Raw genomic sequence first — 18,355 nt, forward strand, 5'->3', positions numbered from 1 at the left:
ATAAATCAACTTTTTACATGGCTAGATAGTGAAAGAACAAGGGGGAACAGTTTTAAGTTAAAGGAGGGAAGAATTAGATTAGATGTCGGGAGAAGTTTTTCACTGAGAGAGTGGTGAGGTGCTGGCAGAGCTGCCCCATCACTTGAGTGGGATGGGGCTGTGGTCTAGTAGCTGATCTAGTTGCTGGCTAGCTGGGGGGTTGGAACTTGGTCCCTTACAATCCAATCCTGTCCACAATTCTGTGACTCTAAATCATTGCAATTATAGCAAAGTGAAAGCTGATCAGTGCTTCACTCATTGCTTTTCCTGCGTGTGACTTGACACAGAGTGAAACCCCCAGGACAGTTTCACTGTTCTGATTTTTGCATGTCTTTCATGAGCAATGCTTAAACTGCATCTGCACCAGAAATTATAAAATCTAAGAAGCACATCATCTTTCTTTTGATAGGAGCTGTTACAGCCCTCCCAGTGCACCCCTACATCTTGGGACCGTGTGTTGGAGGGGGATGTCTGAATATCCCTTTGCAACTACAGACCTCATCACAGCTCTTTTAAGAAATAGGCCCAAGGACCCGGGGGAGTTTTACCATTAACCTCAGTGAATGTCTAAATTTTTCACATCAAGCATTTATTCACATGGACGGAACAATCAGAGATCTTTTTCACCAACGGTTTTGCTGCAAGATGTTAACTCCTGCCCACCTCTTGCGAGTTAAGTCTCCAAACCCCTGCTTACAAGTAATAAATGGGCTATTCACCACTTGAACACTATTTTTTTCGTAGGCTACTTCATTTGTAATTAAAATATAAAAAGTGGGAATGGAGCTGACATTCCCAGCTGGCCTCTGCAAGCCCTAAATTTCAGCTGGAGCTAAAGTACAACAAATGCACACGACAAGCCACAGAGGTGCAGCAGCATTTTTGCTTCGTGCTTATTGAAAAGAGCGTGAACCTCCATCCAGTGAGGAGGGAGAACCCATTCAGTCCTTTTCATCAGTATTTGTCTTCCCCAAAATAGCTGCCATTATCAACATTTTTGGGGTGGGGGAGGGACTTACATATAAACGTATGCACAAGCCCTGCTGCAAAAGAAAACCAAAGGGAACAAAGCCTGTGATCACATTGCCTATTTTCATTGAAGTCATAGGAATATTTAATAACGGTTTCTCAACACTGTCAATCATAAATTCCAAACTAGAGCTGAATTCCACCATCCACATCTATAGCTTGACATCTCCAGAGGCTACAATAGTTTCATGTAGCAGGGGTCATTAATATACATTTGGGTTTGTGTGTATGCAATTTTTGGGGGCGGAGGGGCTGGGAGGAGGCATTTGCTATGCTTTTTTTTTCTGATGGCAGCTGTTTCTCCTGACCTCTCCCATCTAAAACTGCTGGGCTGTGCAGTTCCAGCACACCTCAGGGGGCTTCTGCAGAAACATAGTTTGCCCGTCTCATAGAAGCCCCTTTCTGTCAATATATCACACATGGTAATGATAACGATCATGCTCCAAGCTTGTATGCACAGATCTTTGTGATACAGACTCAAGGAGCACCCGAGGAAACATCTGTTTAAAAAATAATTGTAGAATAATATAATTTCTATTCATGCCTCAGCTACCTATGTGGAGGTGTGCTGCCCACTGCTGCCTTCATTAACGTGGCCTCTCCAGTGGCAAGCAAGGGGTTTGTTCTTCTTTGAGCCCGCTTATAATTATTATTACAGCTGGAGGGAGTAGCTACCCTATCTTTGTTAAGAAAAGAGTTCATAAAAGTCTTGGAGAGGATTTCTGCCCAGAAAAGTAAGTCGACCTTGTGCATCCCATCTGGGTGCTGGGTACAGAGGGACGGCTGTGAGCCTCATCAGCCCCAGCCCAGCTACATTCACACCAGGAAAGGATGGGATGCTTAGTGTTTTATCTGTCTCAGCAGCCAGGCAAAGCAGCCAACCTGTGTCTTCTACAGCAGATCTTTTAAACACTCAACTGTCTTCCTAACCTCCTAACCATTCCATATCCTTAAATCCTATGAGATTCTCTGCATCTGTAAATCAGCTGTAAATCTTCAGTTCATTACAGAAGAAACTCCCAAATGCTGCAAGGTCTAACCATGGGCTTTCCACCACTGTCCATATGATGTTACACTAAGCCAATATAAAGTCACAAATACGAAACAACAGTGCTAAAAACCTGAATGCTTTAACAGGCAAACTGAGGACATATTTTCCCTCCTGATTTAAAATGACTTCCCAAGTAATGTTTTTGTTTCTCTCTCTCTCTCTTTTTATATTACCCTTTTATACCCAAAACTTAAACACTCGATTGTTTGTTTTATGATGCCTTTTATTGTTTTGGCATTGAAATCACAGCTAGTTCGGTGTCATTACAGAATTTTAAGAATTCTTATTCACTAAATGCAATTTTAAACTCCTCCCAGCTAAACCGAACTAACAGTATTAATTACTTTGTTAAGCAGTGTTACTTTCTGTGCTTTCTTAAAAGTTGTTTGCACATAGTAAATGGTTTGAATTATAGACAAAAAACTCTCTTCAATTCAGTACTGAACAATTATTGCAATCTAAGAAGAAAAAATAAGCTACGTGAATGGTTTTTTTCCCTCCAGAATACATGTTCAACCTTCTTACTCTTTTTGTTTTCCTTTTGGGGAATTTAGTTGGGAGATTTGCTCATTCACCACCAACATGTATCGGAGCAATCTAATTCCAAACTGCACAAGTGTTCTACGGGAGAATAAGATATATTGTGTGGTTTATTTTTCCGGAGAAATGTATTTAGTTTTAGTGGAACTCATAAGCTAATAAACTACCTACAGGAAAAAATATATCCAGTCATAAATCTTTGCTTCTTAGTTTTTAATTGCAAAACTCTATTACCGTTGTTCAAAGGGTTAATGATTCTCTTGGCTGGAGGACAATTCATTCTACGGCTAAACGCAATGACAAATAACCATTATTCTTTCCAACTGCACTGATAATCGGGACAGCTTAAACATTTTCGCCAGTATAAGTGAAACCATTAATCCTCTTGGATTTCACGATAAGTGGTGACTGCGAAATAATGACTGTGTCATTGCAGGCAAGAAAAAATGTTAACAATTAAAACAAGTTAGCCATTATCTTACAGAGTACTGAATCGCTTTCACATTTCATTAGCAATATTGTAAGTGATATGTACCTTATTAAAAAGCTCTTATTATCCAAGAAACCTAATTAGTCAAAATCTCTCAGTCACTGGTTTAATTTTCCAATAATATAAATGCTGTGTTGAGTAATGCAATGTGAGGAGAGTCAGTTGTTTGTTCAAAAAGAAGTTTCAAGAAATTCAGAAGCATCCTTTAGGATGAAAGGCAGGCTGTCAGAAGATGCAGTTTTCCTATAACTGCATCAGGTGAATTAAGGCTTTTTGGAAGCTACTATCTGGACGGCTAAGTGTAGAGAAATCATTTTCTCCCCTCCGTGTTTAAGCAAACTGCTCAGTGCTACACTGAAGGTCCTAGAAAAAGGCAGAGTAACTTTTTGTCAGCAGTAAGAGACATTTTCATTCGCCTCACACTCAACCCCGAAGCTTCCTATAAATGAAACTGATGAACCAACACCTGAGACACATCTACACCTGGAAACACAGTAGAGAGAGAGGCCCCTGCATTTCTCAAAAGCAATGTCAAAGATCACAGTTTCAAATCCTACAGGCTTTAGCCTCTGAACACCCAAAAAAAAGACTAAAAGTAAGATCATCACTGCTCCCGCTGCTTGGTAAAAAAACATACAGCAGTAAGCACTAAAAACCTTGTGTTCCTCCAGCCAGTACTTCTGCTTTTTTTTTTTCAGTCAGCAGATCAAGGTGTATCTTAATGCAATGCTGAACCAAAGGGCTTCTGCAGGGGCTCCCACACATGGAGCAGCCTCCCCACAGCACTGCTAGGAGCACCCATCTGCTCCAAGCTTACTGATTTTTCCAAAATGAAATAACAGATCATAACTGATACAACACAGTTGCAAACCAAGGCTGCTCTCCCCAGAAAGTGACTACGATAAACAAAAGACGTTGAAAATGCATTACTATATTTTCTAATGTCACAAAAGGAATGTTTCATTCACTGAAACACTCACAAAATCTCACTGAACGTCAGATGCTGAATGCTAAAAGAAAACAGAACGGGGTTGTAAGTCTTTAATTTCTCAGTGAGAGTGCACTCACGTTCTACCTGAAATCTTTTCCTTTTTCTTTTTAATTTATTTTTATTTTTATTATTTATTTTTTTTGAGACAGAAGGAAACCCTGAAAATTAAAGGAAATGCCAAACTTCAGGCAATTGAATTGATACAGTTTTTTTAATAAAGAACGACTACTGTAGTAATCATTAAAATTTCCTCATCAGGCAAAGCTAAAGATGTTTTGACGTGCCCTAATTCCCCCCTTCCTCCCCAGCTTCTCCTCACCTCTGTTCTCATGCAGATAAAGCTTTCTTTTGCCTAAGAACTGGAAAAGCAATTATTTAGCATAAAAACCTTGCACTGTTTAATACTCCATCCTCATATACTTAGGTATCCCTCAATCTTTCCCTTATTTTGCTTTAGAATGCTCTAACCCATCCCCGATCTAAATAGGGAAGCTGAACAATGCCGTTTGACTTATTCTCACTGTGCCATACCACAAGGTTGATGCTGTATTTTCAGTCTGGGACTTACAAACCAGCATCTCAAATTCTGATGCCCCATAATTCAAACACTTTGCTCCTTTCCTACTGTTAGATCTGTCCAAACTCCTTTAGCCTTGCAGCTGCAAATTAACTGTAAAATTAGGGTTTGGTTTTCAGTGAACAAATGTTTGGACTTGGGATTCTGGTTCATATTTAGCAATTAAGAATGTGCATTTGAGTTGACAAGATAATATGATTTCCATATCTCTCGCAGCAGGAGCTCTGATCCCATGTTAGTGTTCAACATATGTTTTTTTTATACATTACATTAATGGGATTGTAATGCACCGTAATGTGCAGTTAAAACCTGTCCAAACTTATCTTCTTGCTTTCTGAAGCTTTTTCTTATTCTGATAAAAGCTTGGTACTAAAACTTGTGAGTAAACCTTAAGGAAGAGGGGAAACTGGTTATTTTCACTTGCCTCTCCACCAAATATACTGGTCTTGTAGCAAATGCTCTGACTAAACTTTACCTAGCATACACTTAGTAGAAATATATTTCTCTTAGTAAGGAAAAAATAAGGAAAACCTAAGAGCAAGCTCTGCACAATCTCTGTCCCCTCCTTTACATAATGTGCTGTGGCGCTCAGACAGGACTGCAATGGGGATCCGACAGCTGGGTACAGGGGAGGACACTGTAATGCTTATCAGAAAAAGCAATGCTGCATTTTAGACATTAAGTTGTGTGTTCTTACCAAAGCCACACATGTACCATGAGAGGCTCGGTAGCAGCAGTAACTGCTGGATACTGAACAGTGTTTGCTGCAGCAGTACAGCTGCTGGGATACTTCAGAGGAGATACTGGGAAGTGGAAATAGGAGCTGAAATCCACACAGATCTCAGCTGTGAAAAATTCCCCACAGATTTTTAAATTTGAGGAACAAATGATTTTCTTTCTGTTATTAGTATTATTTCATGATATTCTTTTTACCACTGCTGCTATTTTTCCATCAAGGCCAACCCTGTCAAATATTAAGCAACAAATATGGAAAGAACTTTTTTGTGCTTTCAGCCCAATAAGACTGGATTCATTTGCAGAGATAAACATGAAATTAAATACAAACATGCAATTGGAATAGAGTCTCTTAGTATTTCTAAACAGTATTACATGAAAACATACAGACAGCGGAAAAAGCATCTGAATTAGAGCACAAGGCAACAGAACTGTAACCACGAGCTGGTTGCAACCACGTATTTTGATCCTAACTTCAATCCTTGTTAAAGTTGTGTCCTATGCCACAGGAAAGATTCCAGGATTATTTTCCCCTAAGCCTGAGCCTTATTAAATTCAATTTAGTCTGGCCTTTCCTAGCCACTGGGGGAGAATGATATATTTTTTCTCTTCAGGCTGAACTGCGCTTAAAAACAACCAGGGACTCATGCGGAACCGCTCAAGACTAAGGTAAGTGCTTCAGGGTGGGAAAAGAAAAACTATAGCTGTTCTGCAGTAAATTGTCGACTGATGTGTTGCTTCAGGATGGGTCAAATCAGCTGAAAGTCAGATCCTGGCTTTGCCAATGAGTCACAACTTTATCAGGTCCTGCCTCTGGTTATTACTGCCAATGTGACCATCTTGTAACTAAGGAAATGCTAGTGCAAAGCTCGGCCTGTCGTGTTCTATACAATCTCCGGCCCTCAGCCTGTGTCTGCAGGTGTTTCTCTGTATTGAATCTCCCTGGGGAATCTTCGGCTTCACAGCAAAAGCCGGCTGAAGTGAAAGTGATTTGATTTGGATCCTATTACAGGCACTTTACCTCTTCTATTTCCGTGATAATAGCAGATTGGAGTCGATTATTGTACCGGGAGGGAAGTTAATGTGTTGTCGAGAAACATTGGTAAAAGTGGCACAGGAAAAGGCACATAAATAAAAGTTTAGAGCGAAGCAAAAATCTGGGCAAGCAAACCTGCATAAATGTCTTTCTCAGCTCCTACCAGTCTGAATGGCTGGGAATCATTTTCTGTTTTTATTCTGGCTTAAAGAGGAAAAAATAACACAAAAACTGACTAATTTCTTCTTGCTTCCATTTAGTCGCTCCTGTAGATTTTTAGAGCAACTGCCCTCCTCCCCCAGCCCCGTCCCTGCCGGGAAACTGCCACCCAAACAGAGCTGCCGCGGGGACTGAGTTTGCACTGATTATCTCGCTTTGTATTCCCCAGAGTCTAAAAGTTTGCCAGCCTCGACTAATGCACCTCAGAGAATCACAGAAGCAGGAATGAAACCCAAGCTGGGTTTGAAAGAGGCACTTTATGTCCGTTCACAAAAGAAAAGAAAAACATTGAAAAATTTCCAAGAACTCCTGCTAGGTGACAAAGTAGCATTTGTAAGATGCCCTTCAGTGCTCCTTCAACTTCAATACTGAAACCTTTGTGTTCTCTGTGGTGCGGCTTCAGATGGAAGTGATATCGGGTTAGAAAAACACGCTACATCAAACAAGACGTGGCTAATAAGACAGAACAATCAGGTTTCGCTCTGATTTCAAATGTTGCTGAAAAATTCTGTGCAGCTCACCCATATGCTTGATCGTATTTTAAGAGGCAAGCTGAAAAAATAAAACCCAGCAATTGAAATTGTGACTTTCATCCAAAGACATTTCCGAGCCAAAGACATAAAGCTTTGCTGGAGCAGAGCTGCTGCTCAGCACAATAAGGTGGCACACAGCAGCACAGCCTGCTGCGGGATGAGCTTTAGGAAGGAGGCTGTGGGAAATGCATGGAGCACATCTGGGGAACATGTAAGGCAGAAGTCCTTGTGAGGAGAATTTCCACCTGAGCCCTGTCATCTTCTCCTGTCTTACTATAATGAAATAGGGAGCTCTTCTGCTTCTCTCATATTCATCTCTTAACTCCATTTTTTTGCTTTGTTTATGATTGAAATGAACTCCCAATGTCACCACAGCTCTTTAAAGCTTGGAAAAGAGAATATTTTTTTATCCTAAAGGTAGACTTGAGTCAAGCCTAAACTGTCTAGCCTAAAAAAAGTAACAACTGCAATTTTATTGTAGTTAAGCTCTTTTTTTATATAACTTTTCCCCCTCAACTTTTATGATGTACTTTTAATTTTTCCATATTTATCATGTTTAGGCCACAGCTTTCAGAGGACAGAGCTGCATGCGGCAATGAACTAGACTCAACAGACGGTTGTTTGGGCACTGCTGAATGGCTTAATCAAAAAACTGTGATTTGCTTATGAGGAGGGACAGTACAGAAACGCATTATCAACCCTGCTTGCATTACCTCCTGGTGTTTCATTCTATTCTTGTTTTAGAAAATCTTGAAGATTGATGTCTTGTATATTTGGGTATCCTGGGTAGGGGAGTACGCCATCCAGGCACATCAGCATAGCACCGAATTTCACACATCTACTCACACCCGTGCTAAGCAGACTGCAGAGAACAGAGCCCTGCCATTCCCAACTGGAATACCCAGACTCACCTTCACCAACACAGCACAAACTAGAAGAAATCAGGACTCAAACAGTGCTCAAATTGTTATAAGGAACTTAGTTCTCTTCATTAAAAGTAATTTACTTAGTGGAAGAGAAAATAAACATCAAGAGCATAAAGAAAATGGAGTGAAGCAGTGTTTCTGAGGGGAAGAGATGGAGTATAATCTTAGAGAACCTATGGGCATTGCAATTATGGGAGTCATTATAGGAAGATGATGGGATGTGTATCCTGTGCTGTTGCTCTCACGATCCAACAGGCATAACACTTGATTATACATTGTCTGCGCAACAGTCAGCTCTCAAATCCCTCTGTTTATCCACTATCACTAAACAGTGAAAAGACAAGGATCACTCAATTAAAAATTTGAAGTTCTATAAAATTTCACAGGCATTTAACTTCCAATGGCACAGATAAATCTGAAAATGCACATAGATTCTGAATCCCCCAACAACCACCTTGTAGGGTTAGTTGGATTTTCTTTTAAGATAAAAAAAAAAAGGGAAAATTTAGACTAAAATTTAATTTGACATCCAACAATCCCCTGCAAACAACATCCAACACAATCAATTTAGCAAAGAAATGTATCTGGAAAATGTTTTAGCATCATCAGGTCCGTGTGTTGTACTGATAGAAGAGTCATTTTAAGGATAATGCAATTAATCATAGTAAAACTCTTCATTGAAAGCCACTGGTCTTAAGTGACTTAGCAGCAGTGGCAGGATCTCCCTCTCTTTACTGTTCCTTGTCTTCTCCTTCAACACTTTTTTAGGCATTCAAAGTCTGCTCCCTATGCCTTCTATTTCCCCTTCTCCCTTCCTCGCACCCTTCTCACATTCATTACCCTTTATAATAACGCATCACAAAAATTAAAATGCTTCTCTATGGCTTCACATCTGTTTGTCTGATTTGTTATAGGAGACGCAAACTCAGTGTTGGAAACTGTGGACTGAAGTTCTAAAGTCATTCTTATTTTTCAGAGAGAACCAAAATGGGCTGTAGGAGAAATATAAAAGCAAAGCAAACACCTGCTCAGAAGACATATGGAATACACAGTGACTTTGTTTCTCATGCTTGTCTCATGCACCCCAACACACCAGGGAGCTGTGGTCTGAACCACTCTGCTCTGGTGAGCCATGAGGTCAATAGGATTATGAGGCTGACTTTACACTGAGTCAGCTTCATTGTGTACCATTGAAGTCAGCAGAAACAAACTCATTTCAAGGCCCACATAAAAGATATTTATATATTGAAAATTTTTGAAATACATTTGATGGATGTCAAAGACAGGGCAGCAGGGCCTTGAATGGCTCATAAGACTGGCACTGAAATACTTCTCTTTGTGGGGAGTGCAAAGAGTTTCTCATCAACTCTGTGCGCCAGACATATTTCCCAAGGCAGCCCTGATGGGAAATTTTGGTATTTTTGTATTAAATCTTGTTGATCAATTAAATCCTATTATAGTATTTGGTGCAAGAAAGATGGATCAAGATTTATTTAATGGATTTCAGAAAATGTACATTCTTATATGAGAATTAATATTAAAAAAAAAAGAAACTGATTTAATAATAATAGCATGTATAATTTACGAAGATAGCATAGAAGGCCCCATAACATCATGGTAGGAGAAAAAGTAATGAGAAGCTTTTATTGTAAGGTTACTAATGAAGACTACCTTCAGTAGTGAATAATTTTGGCTATGACACAATCTTAAAAAGGACTAAATTATCTCTTTATAATCTTTTCTTGGAAAATGGGATTTTCCCTGCCCATTTGTCTCCTGGACTAAACAATCACCTTAAACGTATATGTAAGCTCTGAGGGTTGTTTTAGCTTCCTAGAGGATGGTGTGAAGAATAATACTTGGCTAGAAGGGAAAAATACACATTTCCTACACACTATACAGCAAATTTGAAGTGGAAGTACCTTTGCACTTTGAAGTGCAGAGATGCTATACAGTTTTGATACATTACTGAGCACTATTCCTTACCACACAAAGCTTTGCATCTGACCACTTTTTACAGGCAACTGCCTTACGTAATTACTTCAGATGTTGTTGTCTTTTTTCCCTCAATAACACATAACATAGGAATCACTGTACTGTCTTGAAGATATTATTAACCAATTAGAAGTCCAGGATTTGCATAATTATTCTTCAGTTATTTCTGGGTAATCATACTGCGATGTGCGATTACCAAACTCAGACTGGTGATTGTACAGTGGATTATAAGCTCAAATTATTGAGGGAGTTTCAGCAATAAAGGAACTACGTCAGCAGCTTAATTCCCTTTCAAACTGGCATGAAGGACACAAAAGGCAAAAGAGGAGTTACAAAGGCTCCTAGAGTCATAGGAGAAACAAGAATAGTTATAATATTTATTTGCTCATGAAACTGATGAATAGCTTTTCTGAATTTCAGGTCTGATTCCAATCCAGGTATAAAACTCTTGTGCATTATAGTCATATCATACAAATGTCAGGATAATATATTGTAACTCAGAAAATAGCAGAAAAAAATGTAAAATCAAGAATTAACATAAAACTTCTGTGAATTCTGCATCATGACCCTTACACAAAGCTCTGCCCTGGTTCAGAGTATGTCAAAAGTTCCCATGACCACAAAGAAGGAAGGGCTGCGTAGTGGCTCCCACCTCTTATAGGTAATAATGGAGAAAAGCAGGGGCAGTAACAGTTAGATATGTACATAAAACTTACTGATCAGGGCCTTTTTCTTCGGATATCTCTTTGTAATACGCTCCCGATACTGTCACGCCAATGTTATCAGGAGCAAAAAACTACCCATGTGGATGATGAATCGTGTGACTAAGTAATAGCCTAAGTCAAGTGTGGATGTGACCGTTCACTGGAAGATGGCAATGTAATGAATCTGCTCCAGGGTTTAGGGGGTTAAGTGGCTTGCCGGAAGACAAGTTAATGATGTACCACTGCATTCAATGAAGATTGATTGAGAATGGTATAAATGGGCAGTGGGCAAGGACAAAGAGGCTTGTTTTAGGAATGAGGCAGAATGGTGGGGAAGAGACAGATTACAGCTGAAGGTGACTGGTGTGTTGAGCTGAAACAATAGTCTCAAAAAACATAGGGAGAGACATTTCAGGGAAGATGATTTCACTCATGTCTCATACTGCGAAGCAGACAGGGAGCAGAATGGTCATGACAAGTATCTACTGATAACATTTGCATTACCTAGGGCCACTGGTCTGCCGCATCATTAAACACAGAGGTGACTAAATAGGATTTTGCATCCTCCCTCTTTGAGCTCTTCCCCACATTTTCAGGTAGCACAATGATTAGTTTGTATTAAAAATGCAACTTAAGCCCAGAAGGCTGAAGTATGCAAGAATGCATCCATGGGGGAAAGCAGAGAAGTACAAAAATGCAATTATAGAAGAGTGCTGTCCTCTAGCCTTGCAGCAAATGAAGAGCATTAATATTTCAGGAAACAGACACAATGACCATGGTGGAGTTTCAACAACAGCCATCGGTAGCAGGAAAGCCCGGACTTAGAACAAAGAAGCTGAGAGGAGTTTACAAAAACAAGTTCAACAGGTGACTGACACAGAGACATAGGAAACGTTATCATTATAGTCTGGCCAAAGTGGAAGCACATCACAGATAAATTAAGTCCCAAATTACTTCTAATGCAAGCTAATGCTGCACATTACTGCTACACCCATGACAAACACAAAAGCAATGGCCAATAAATACATAAGATTGCAGTTACAAAACGTAAGCAGAAATTATTTGCTTCTGATAACAAGACAACTTAAACTGTAAATCACTCACAGAGGAACGCAGTGGAAGCTGTGGCCCAGATACCATACAGACATACGAGACAGACAATTCTAATCTCTCATCTTGTTAGCTTCATCTATCAAGTAAGCCTGGTGGTACAATAGAGCTACAACATCTCTCAATGAATTTCATTATAGCCCTCATTTGTTGTAATGCAAAGGGCACTTATTCACAAAACTCTCAGTGGCTCACTTTAATCCACCCTTCCTTTCTCTATCCATCCCCTTCTGCCCTTCTGTAAACAAAGGAATCCAAAATAACCCACTTAAGTTAGCATCCCCAGGTGTATTAGATACGTAGCAGATATCCAACAGATTCACACCATTATCTTCTTGGATACCTCCACTGGTACCACAGTTTCACATAATTATATTAATTCCAAATGCATCTTTTTGGATCTATCTGCTTTGGTTTGGCTATTCAGTGAAGTTCACCAAAAGGATTAAGGTAGAAGTAGAATTAAGCCAAGCTACTACAGGCCTATTTCGCAGTTATCTGTGTCTTGAATCTTTTGACAGCATGCAAATTAATTTTTTTCAATTAAACAAAATATTTTCCTTCATAGAGGTTGAAAGCAGAATGATAATTCAGGGCTTGTACAATTTTCTGGTGTCATCTTCCTGATTAGGCAGAAAGCATGAAATACTGCTTCCTAGAGTTGAGTATTGCTCTCCACAGGACAGTGCTCTGTCCTAGCTGTAAAGCCCTACCTTCTACCCAAGATGGGTTATATATACAAAGTAGTAGAACAAAAGTTTGAGTTGGGCACAATCCATTAAAATAGAGACACAGAGACTACCCGAATCACATCATGGTCAGGCTTCCCTCCCAGCCCTGTTTTTCTGCACAGGATGTATTTGGGTATGGTTGGCATTATCAAGCACCAGCACAGGAATGACACAAGGAGCGCACCCGTGACAGGCAAATGCATGGGGTGCCTTAGAATGCAGGACTCCCTTAACACAGCACCTAGCAGGGTGACCAAGTTAGTGACTTTTTGCAAAGCAAAGCAAAATCCTCACATCTCTCTAGGAATAGAATTACCCAGCTGGACATAACCCCCACAGCTCTGACAGAGAGTTGGATGGGTGTCTGACTGGGTGCTGCTCCAGAGAACAGAATGAGGTTGTTGCAGAATGAGGCACTATTTCTATGACACTCTGAGAATAATTTCAAATAAAAGTATTTTCAGCCAAAATATTTTTTTCTGTTACAACATGCATAGTTTTGCAGCTTTCTCCCAAAGGAAAAGTCTGAAGAACAAAGACACAAAACATAATTTAGTCAAAAATCCAATTTTCTCTTTTGTCTGTCCTTTATTAGGCTTTATATCTACCTCAGAACAGGACTGTATTTTCTGTGCTTCCTCTACAATTCACACCTAATCTCTGCCAGAAGTACTCTAGAGTGACCTATCATGCATCTACCTGATCTTCATTGGGAAGCTCAGGTATGCTTTTAAATGAACCAAATTCTGCACCAAAGCTTTTCACCCCAGCACACATCTAATGTTACAATAGAAAAACAAAAAAAAAAAGAACACCCTCAGTGGATCTCTTCTTATTTAAAAATACTTCAGCTCTACTACAAATGCTAATTTGGTTTCTTCAGTTAAAAGCATCCTAGCAGCAAATGCTGCCTGCATCTATAGAGGCATGTCCCTTATTAGCTAATTCTCTCACATCAAGTTCATTTAAATCTACTTGTGCCAGACCACCCTCTTGAAAAGATGGAAGGAGGAGGATGGGATCTCTTGCTGCTCAGGCTCCCATCCTATTTATACTGAATGTTTAAGGATGCTTTACAAAACTTTCTCAGTCTCCTCTTGTAATTCAAATCAATTGTAGCCATAAACAAAAATTCTGGAATTTATATTCCTCCCTTTAACCACCACCACCCCACCCCCCCATCTGATCTCTCCCCCCCCCCCCCCCCCACCTTTAAAAAAAAAATAAAAAATAAAAGGTTTAATTTGATAATTGAAGAAATAAAAGGCTCTTTTTAAACCTGACATTAAAAATCTCTAATAAAAATGGGGAAAATGAAGGTCTAGGATGACAGTCTTTATCAAAGTGTATATAGAGACATTATATGTTCCAGTAATTGTTTAGGCCGGTGAATTAATGAATCCCTGGCTGTAAGTCTCCATTTGAAATGATTTCAGTGGTGTCTGCTGCTCTGCTGCTTTGGAAAAGCCTGTTGTCTGAAGCTCTGGAGAAGGGCCTTGAACCCTGCCATTCAATCCCTTTCAGCCCATCAGCTGAGTCTAATTGCCAGAAAGCACACGAGACCCCTAAGCCTGATTGTTCCCCGACCTCCTTTGAGGTTCTGAGGCATGAAAAGCAAAAGGGAAAAAAAAGCTCTCTTTTGATCTTCTGTTTCTTTCTCTCTCTCTCTCTCTCTCTCCTCTTTTTTTTTTTTTCCCTGCCTACTCCTACTCTAAGAATGACACATTTCTTTATATGGCTTCTCCTTCTTATAAAGACAATAATTAATAAGGCCTTTATAAAATGAGGCTTGAATTGGTGTCACCTTCAAGGGTGGTCCAGAGCTCTGAAGTGAAACCCCCGGTGGGCTTAGGCATTGCATGGCCTTTGAACAGGTCAGGTTTAAATACCCTGACCTCAATTTTCACTCTCCTCCACTAATGAGCCGATTCACACATGGATACAAAATTATAGGAGGGAAAAGACAAAAGGAGCAAGGTGTAGTTGACACCACATTGGCCAAATTTTATTATCATCTTTGTGCCTATGACATCACAGCTGTGGACATTGTCAAAGTGGTGAAACTGCTCGTTTTCTCCCCTATCCCACTTCTTTTTGTCCCCTGCCATCAGCTTTATATAATTACCTTCACAGGCTCAAGCTCTCTGCCTATTATTTGCTTGGATGTCATGAAGCTGCAATGTTAGGTGGGACTGGGGACCAGTCTGGGTTCTCTTGTGGTTAAGCATGCAGAACTGGGTTGCTTTTCTTGAGGTTCTGCTTCGCTGCCTCACTGACAATTGTGAGGATAAGGCTGCATTATGTGCATCTATTCTATTTCACAGACTTATCAATTTGACATCAGAAGTTACAAAAAAAAAGTCACACCAGGGATGTTACGTGTCCATTAAATGAAAATTGTTGATGGTTGACATTGAATGAGTTGTCAAAGACAGTGAGACATGCATTGCATAAGTTTCTCTATTAATGTGAAACGTTTAACAAGTTTATTAGAGAAGAAGCTAAAGGGAGGAAAAATGATGCTATGACAGCCACACCCGTGGGCTGTAAACCTGTCAAATCCCATCAGAGGAGCAAGGTCAGTACTTGGATTGAAGAGTGGATCAGTAGGAGGCACTCTTCCTCTGAGTCAGTGGATCCTACACCCAGCGCTCTCCTAGCGGTATATAGGACACTGCCTCAGGGCTAATTCACAAGCTAACGTTCCTGCATGACACAGCTACAACATGTTGTTGATAAGCTAAGAAACGAGCATGAAGTATTCCTAGTAATTAGAAAATAAAATAAAATTCAATGCCACTTTTTGTTACCATACAAAAGCCGACTTTAATCACACACTTAGGTCCCTACCCTCAGTAATTTTTAATACAGTTTCAAATGGTTGTTGCTTTTTCATGTCTTATCCTGAGATGCGGTTAAATACAGAGAGGTGAGGATCACCCAAGTCCCGACCGATGCCCCTGCCTTAATCTAGCTTCTCAGGGGTGGTGAAAAAATACATGCAACATGCTGAAAGTTCTTGCACTCAGACACAGTATGCCATTACCTCAGCGCCAGATTTGGAGGTCTTATCTCTCAGCCAAAACTCAAAATTAGCTAACACTCGTCTTATTAAGAACAAACAAAGAACATACAAAATTTGTTCAGTGAGGCTCATAATACAAGTTGATTGTCCCTTCATCCTTCTGCAAAGTACTGAACAGCTCTGAACTGTAAATCAGCAAGTATACGCCGATGTACAGAAACTCTCTAAAGTTACACATCTCCACATGGAATTACTGAAGGTTGGATGTTATTATCTACCACTATTGCGTTTTTTTTTCATGCAGTAGATTTCAAGGAAAAACATTTGGCAAAATGTTGTGATTTACACTTAAAAAAGAAAAATTGCAGTCTTTGTTTCCTCTTTGCACTTTCCTGATACAACTTAGTTTTGCAAGCGTAATACTAAAGGGAACGTCCTAAAGGCTGTGCATAATGCATGTACATACACTGTATTCCAAAAAAGAAATATTTCAATGCAGAAAACACCAAATCCAGCATGTTAAAATACACACAAATTTCAGTCTGAATACTAAAATCTCTAAACAACACAGACAACGCTATAGGTACATATATATGCATTTCCTGCATATGTACATGAGATCTGTGGATGCCTGCGGTGACAGAGAAGGAAGTAACATGCAAACACCACAGCCAATTTTGCAAAATACATTAAATCCTCAGTGGCACTTGAAGATATTTTGCATTTCAGCAGGATAAGGGAAATGTGTGCTTTTTGTAGTCTTTTTTTTTCCCTTCAAATCATGTATATTAAGGACATTTGCTGGCAGACACTTCCCATATTGCATCGGGACTGCCAATGAACAATCAAAATGAGCTAATAACTCTCTTTGGGCACAAGCTGATGGAAGAAAGCAAACTGGAATAACCTGATGTGGCCTCACCAGTGGCTTTTTGTATGACAGCTAATCATGGCTATAAGCAAAGAATGGATTAATTATTTTTTTTCTCTTTCTCTTTTTCTTTTTTTTTTTTTTTTTATCATTTTCTATTTAGCTTCCAATGTGCTACTGTATGTATGAATACTTCCTAAAAAATTCATGTCAAATCTTTGACACACACATTCATCTCAAAATAAAAAAAAATTAGTATGGGTTTTAGCTAAAATTAAAAGCAAGCAAAATAATGCAAAATTATATACTTACTATTGTCAGGATTAAAATTCTGTGAGCCTGATCTTCAATTAATATAGCTACATAAATGTCCATTGAATTATATCAGCTTTTACCTGCTGAAGATCTGGTCTTCTAAATGGATAAATGCAGTCCATTGCATTAGAATGGGACTGTGAAACATCTGAAATAAGAGTCCCTGTTGGGCTGCAGGACTGGAGTCTTTCTGACTCTTAGCAAGGTACTATAGTGCGGTGTTCTGCAGTGCTAAGCGGAGAAATTAAATGAACAATTGCTAAACAGCAAATTAGATGGTTTTAATTTGGAGGTAAAAAATAAGTCTAGAAATAAAAATGTTTGATAGCAAAACTGTAACTCTCCTACTCAGAACACAGAGATTGAATCAGAGTCTTCCTTTTTTTCTTTCACTGCTGTTAGCCCAGTTCCGATCTCCTCAGATATATTCAATTTCTCAGCTATTTCTTATAGTGTATAGGATAGCAAAACCAGCCTTTCTTTAGACAGCGGAGGAAGAAAGTGAAGGACAGTCTGAGCACACTTGATCTGAACTGAGCACTGAATCATTCTGAGGGAGAGGGTATTTCCTAATGCCAGTTATTCTAGTATAGAAATTACACTGTTATTATGCTACACCAATTAAGTTATTCTAATACCAAGCCTGTTACTTTTCACACAAAACACAACTACATATACTGACTGGTAGAAATCGTATTTTCAATTGCATATTAAATACTTCTGAAATATATTCTAACAGGTAATAGTGCGAAATGCCTCATTCCTCACTGTTTAACTATGTTTTATGCTACAAATAATCAAATGGGCCTTTTGGTAAGTAAAGTAGTGGTAGCAAAGCTTGGCCATGTAAAATAAATATTGATTTCATGAAAAACCTAAGATAAATTCACATATCTCATATATTAGAATTTAGCTGAACATTCTTACATAAATGTAAGATAAGTTACAATTTAATTCATAGAAATTTTATCAGGCTAACCTTGTAAATCCTGTCCTGTTCAAGAGTGAAAAAATATTTGTTAAACAAGACTGAATGAACGCCCATTTAAGAGCAATGTTTCATTTTTATAGTAATTTAGTTATTCTTTACACACACACAAAAAGGGAGGTGGGGGGAGGAATGCCTTCCTTTAGAGACCACCCACAACCAGCAGAGTGAAGAGCACATGGGCTTCTCCATGGATTGTCTCTGAAACTGCTAATACCCAACAGCCAGCACACCCTCCAGGGAAGCAGCTTAGACATGAAACTAATAAAGACATCTGCACATGTCTCCCTGCAGACATGGCTCCAAAAGGGATGCCTCCTCACCAATATTCCCTTTGACAGCAACATTCTAATAGGTACCTTATGAATGCTATACTGCTAAAATCGTAATAGTGCTGCCTGTGGAAATGTTTCTTTAACTATCATCTCCCCCCACTCCTCATACTCAACA

Source organism: Coturnix japonica, chromosome 14, assembly GCF_054131305.1.
Source record: "Coturnix japonica strain WE chromosome 14, WE-NBRP24, whole genome shotgun sequence".
In the NCBI taxonomy this organism is placed as follows: Eukaryota; Metazoa; Chordata; class Aves; order Galliformes; family Phasianidae; genus Coturnix; species Coturnix japonica.